The sequence below is a fragment of the Metopolophium dirhodum genome, chromosome 7 (assembly GCF_019925205.1).
Source record: "Metopolophium dirhodum isolate CAU chromosome 7, ASM1992520v1, whole genome shotgun sequence".
In the NCBI taxonomy this organism is placed as follows: Eukaryota; Metazoa; Arthropoda; class Insecta; order Hemiptera; family Aphididae; genus Metopolophium; species Metopolophium dirhodum.
The window spans coordinates 19,307,904-19,313,903 of record NC_083566.1 but is presented as its reverse complement, the minus strand read 5'-3'; the positions used below and the strand labels follow the sequence as shown (position 1 = coordinate 19,313,903).

At 30.4% G+C, this 6,000-nt stretch overlaps 1 protein-coding gene across 1 annotated transcript in view; it reads left to right on the top strand.

Annotated features, from left to right (window-relative positions):
- The first annotated feature begins 767 nt into the window (after nt 1–767).
- The window catches only part of LOC132948491 (cadherin-89D), a 49,677-nt gene continuing 44,444 nt past the window's right edge, over nt 768–6,000 (top strand). The window contains exon 1 of the mRNA XM_061018979.1: nt 768–1,047. The gene's annotated coding sequence lies outside the window, so the exon portion shown is untranslated. The remainder of the gene's footprint in view (nt 1,048–6,000) is intronic.

Sequence of the window (6,000 nt, the reverse complement as noted above, 5' to 3'; positions counted from 1 at the left end):
AACAATAAATTAACTATATTCATAATTTTAGAATACTTTTCTTAAAATATTTATTTATATTCAACATTATATTATACACCACAATATTCAGAAAAGTATTCTGCTCCTGTTTGTGAAATTAAATAAATATAAATAGGTTTTTATCTAAAACGATACAAATAGTAAAAATTATATTATTTTGTAAAATTGTAACGTTATAATTAATATTATATACTCGAAACTGTATAACGTATATATAAACTATATAGGTAAACACTGAATTTTTTTCACTCCAAAAACACAAAAATTGACTCATTTATGTAGTCAGATAAATGGATTACCCGGTACATAAACTATTGAAAAATCTCGCTGCAAGATTACCGACAAATAATCGATTGGTTTGGAAAAAAATAAAAAAAGGAAACACGGATAATATATCGAGGAGGAGTAAAGTAATAGGTACGATAATATCGCACCGACAGACAGCCACCGCCACCGCCACCGCGGCCGTCGCGGTGTAGACTTCTTTCTTTCGGACGTTTGCCGCCGTCTCGCAACAATTCATGGTAAATGTTGGTATAATGATTTTAGTACCTATTATACCAGTATAGAATACCTACGAGACATCATCGTCATTAGAATAATCCGAGAGTCGGACGTCTGGCCGCGGGCGTCTATCGGCGGGCCCCCTCTTCACTCTCCCCGCCAAGGATCAAACCGTCGCTCGGCGGTTACGGCCGCGGTAGACCTGGTACATACCCGGTATATGTATATCTTCGGGAAGTGCGTCTCCGTGGAACGACGTGACAGCAGTCCGCAGCTGCAGTCGTCGATCGCGTCTGCACGAGTGTTGTTATACCGACCGCGATCGCCGGACATGACGATCATGACGTGAGAAACGCGCACGGCGGTCGCTTTTATATTATTATTTTCGTTGTTCGGCGTGACATTATTATATTATTGTAACACATTGTTTTCCTTCGGCATCGCACACAAAAACTTGCGTTCCGATTAGAGCAGACGTCTCGCGCGTCGGTGGTCTTCCAATACATTTTCCAGAATCCCTACGTGAGTACAATATTTACAATTACAACCCATGTATAGGCACTGATTTTAATAATAAATTAACTATAGTTTGATGCCAGAGCTATATATCATTATTCATTATTTTACCATTGCGGCGACCCGAAGTTATACTAATATGAAATACTAATACTATGGCACAACATAGACGCCTATAACGTCCAGTGACTCAAACGCTATAGTTAACCGTCACATTTATCGATATATTATAACGTAATAATTATAGTTGATTGCTCGCGTCCCTGATAAAAATGCTATATGATTGTAGTGCTCTCGATGCGTTGCTCACAGATAGAAACTGGGATGATATTAGTTATTAACTGATATTTTTATGAATAGTTTCATATTATTGAATGACTAAAAAGAAAAATTTTAATTTATTGAAAATACAAGTAGACAGTAGTTGTTGATATATTATTTCTTGTGTTATTGTTATATTAGATAAATATTATTGTGTATCTGACTTGTCGATACTTACTGATTTATAATTTTGTATAAATATTTTAAAGAAATTAGTAGATGTACGCTCAAAAACTCATAAAAAATCTTTTATTAGAAAATTTAAATAAGATTTATTTCATTTTTTATCCATTAAAAATTATGATTGCGTCAAGTTAATTATATTTATAATCTACTCAAATAAGAATAATTATTTGGTTGATTTCCGCTGTGTAGAATTTAAAAAGATAACGAAATAAAATCATAGCTTGCTTAATAATTTCCTCTACAAGGAAAATCTAAGAATCATAAATATGTTTTTGTTAATGTAACCATGAAAACGAAAACTTTATCTTAAATCGGTCAGAAAAACAAAGAACGTGTATCCAGCCCCAAAACATATTTATGCAAAAAAAAAAAATTCCTATGAACTTTGTCATTATGTAAGTAAAACTAGTACATAGTCAAGTTGCGATCATGCTCTTATACATTTTGTTCGTGAGAATTATACAGCACCAACACGTCCTATCATAATTTACAGTCATTATAATCGTGCCGGTGTGAGAGAGCCACGTGCGTAGAGACGGAGCACGTGTCGCATCGACAGTATAACTTCAACGTAATAATTTAATATTATAATATTATAATTATTAAGATATGATAATATAACACCATTTATATTTGTATTGTGTTATCTATCGCTGCAGGCTGCTGTAGTCCAAAAACAGATAGGTATTGACATTTTTATTTTTCACTTTATGAACAAAAATACTGACAGTCCGTTTAAAATCTTGAATTTAAATGTTGGATCTTCAAAGTTTTAGGGTAAAGAAAGTTTCCACTTTTTATCGTCGACGTTATATTTTGTATAGTGTAATGTCTGGATAGAAAATAAGTATATAAGTTTTTTGTTATTATATATCCTGTTTTAAATTTAAAATTTACGAGTAGGTTTATATTGCTCTGAATAGGTCACATGGCTTCGTTATTAGCTATTTGGCCAGAGTTTGACGACATTGCTCTGTATTTTTTTAAATGTATTTAGAATCCAAAACAGTGACTATGTATTCTATAATTTAAAAATTTAAACTTTAAAATTGATCACTTAAATTGATTTGAAATTCAGATTTCAACAAATAGAATGTTTAGTGTAATAATTATATCTATTAAAAAAATAAATCGAAATGCGAGATAGAATTTTATCTTCTATGAATAAATGTATTAAATCTTTAAGAAAGAGGATAAATAGGATAAATAGGATAAATTAATATTTATACATTTAACTAAACGATAAAGATCAAAATTGTTGAATGCAACGACTCATATATTCAGGACCCTCCTTGGTAGTACAACAAATCTTAAGAATTTGAAAATATGTCTATAAGTATATTTAAAAATTCCAAATATCAGAATTTGAATATATTATGCATAATTTAAGCAAAAAAATAGGGTGAGCACTGAGCATGCTTAAAAAATCACCCTGTATATTTTTGTGGGGGGAGGGTAATAAGTTATTAAGATATTACGATTATTGTATCTATTTTTACTCATAATTAAATATATTTAGTCTTTAATGACTTTTTGGTCTTTTTAAATACTTTGGTGTATATTACAATACTATATATTATTATGTTATAATAGTATGCTTATTGTTCATATAGTGTGTGGATATACTAATGTGATTTTTATTTCTCAAAATTTAACTTATTGTAATACGCTCCTTCCTAACTTGTGCCTTTTGAAGTTTAATTATCTAACTTTTGTATAAAATATTATTATATATATATGTATATAAGAAGTCACTAATTTTCCAATACATTAACCACACTCAATTGAAACTGAATTTTGATATTCGTGCAAACAATTTTCTAGTCTGTTAAAAAACAATTACAGTTTTAACAAATTGCCACTTAAACCGACAACACTACATTAGTATCAGTACACAATTGATAAAATAGATTTGGCATTTTTTCTCTTGGAAATGTTTTTGATTTACTTCGGTTTTTCTGCCCGTGATTGTTTTTACGATTGTTTCACCTCGCCCGATGAACTAATTATTGATAAGAGGCGCACCACTCCTTGACAGTAAATTTATTGTGTACCTTAACTACCTGTATACCTGTTGCATCGTTCGTATACCTCGATCATTAGAGTAACACAGGTCCACAGCTACAACTCGTTTCGCAGACCAATCATATCGCAATTGGTATGATTTCCTAATTATATTATTACACTGAAAGTATGGCATAAATTAATAACAAAAGCACGTATAACATAATAATGTAACGAACGATAATAATGCTCTTGGTTGTTATTTATGTCGCCGGTTGTCGTTATTGTTTTATATTTTGAGCAATTTATATTGCAAGTACCTATGTGATCACCTATCACTAGAATATAGTTTCATATAGGATTATTACATGACGTGCAGTAATATAATCGGCATGGAAAATTGGATTTTTTTTTTAAATTTTTAATCTTGTTGTTGTTTCCACCGACGAAAAATAGTAAGAATAAACGTTACGCCGATCGATAAAACTGTACCTACAATTAGAACGCGTCGTTATATTATTATAACTCGAATAGCTGTTATCAGTTATACTACTGTTATTATTACAATTTGAACACACTTTTCGTACGTAGGTGTACTTTTTGGGCAATTACGCATATACGCGATGATTAAAATTAGTGAAAATACCTATCGTCTCTGATCAAGACTTGACTTAGTGTGCCTCACGTATATGTGATCACGGTTTGAGTATATCGCAAACATCCGAAATCACGTTTGTGTTTGAAAAAACGTGCATCAGAAGGAGTACATCAAAAGTTTCAGATTGTGTTGATAATATAATATTATGTCGCGCTAGATTGTTCCGGAAACATAGGTATACGTGAAACAAACTCCAACTCTCAATCTTTGTAACCTGCAGGCACTGCGTGATCTTTTCCCTTACGTGTAAATACGCTATAACTTTGTGTGTTGTGTGGTTGAGGAAAGTGTATGGCATCTGTCGTGATTTCGAAAAATGGCTTTCGGTATAATGTTATGTTACATTATTATTAATGTTGTTCAGTATTTGGAACTTTCGGTTTAAACAAATTTTTTACGAAGGTATATTTACATTTTTATTATTTTTCAAGAATATGGAATTTAGTCAAAAACTAAATTAATTTTAATGAAATAATCTAAACATTAATTAATCATCAAAGCATTAGGTAGTTAAATAATATTATCTTTTTATTAAAAAATTATATTCAAAAAATAGTACCTATTTTAAAACACATTTTAACCTGTTTTTTCTTATATTACAAACGTTAAAAACCACATTTTATCTTGAATATAATATTATAAATTATATTTATTTATAGAGTATTAAGTTAATATAATACAGTTTAAATATGTGGGTTATTATCGTAAAAAAACTTTTTACAGTTTTTGTGAATTAAACGTGGAACATAATAATAGGTGGTATATATGTGGTTAATATTTTACATAAATTATTATTTATAATACGGATGTCTTAGGATAATAATAATTATTTTGACAATGGTTGACATTTCAATCTATTGTAAAGTGTAACCAAATTTTACACCGTAATCACTTCTGTCATAGTATGATATTTATAAACATTTCGTTATACAAATGAATGTCATTTAAACTACGTCAGTTGCATTCTAGGTCATTTTTCCTGTAAGTTTAATATACAAAAAATATTATTATAAATTATTTTGTGCTCGTGGACTTAGTGGACATTATGTCATAATTACTTTACGTAAATATAGTTTGGAGCATATACACGTGATCATGCAGTGATCTCATGGATCATGTCTATATTATATAATATAATTATTATTTTTGTTTTGTTTTATATTTTTTAACAAACGCAATAACGTTATAATCGCATTACAAATATTACGAATATTTAAATATATTGTTATTATGGTTTGAGTTAAACGTCTACGTCTAATCAAATACCATAGGTATTGAATTATAATATAGTAATATTGTTTTGCGTTACGGTCTAGTGACTTGTACTTAGCAGCGTGTATATGGGATTATTTTTTATTTTTTCACTTAGTTTGACATCTTTAAAACTATTTTTTTCACAAGTAATTTAAACAGTTTAATTTGACGGTATCGACCTAGTGCAATTTGCGGGGATGTGCTACTTATCGCAATTCACGGTATCGCAGAAAAATATATGACGCCGTATTAAAAACAGTAATCGTCGCTGGTCGTTGTCGCCAATTATCTTTTTTATTCAGTTCGGCGCCGCGTACAGTTCGGTAATCAAATAAACCGTGATATTTTATGTGGGTTCAATAATATATTATTATACCTGTTATCGTTTTATCATCAGCGCTGCGTGATGCGACGGACAGCGTCGCAAGCGGACGAACACCGCAGAAATTCGAGAAAAAAAACATTCTGCCATCGACGTGATTTGTAATCGTTGATCGTTTATTATATACAATAATAACAACAAAAATGAAATAATA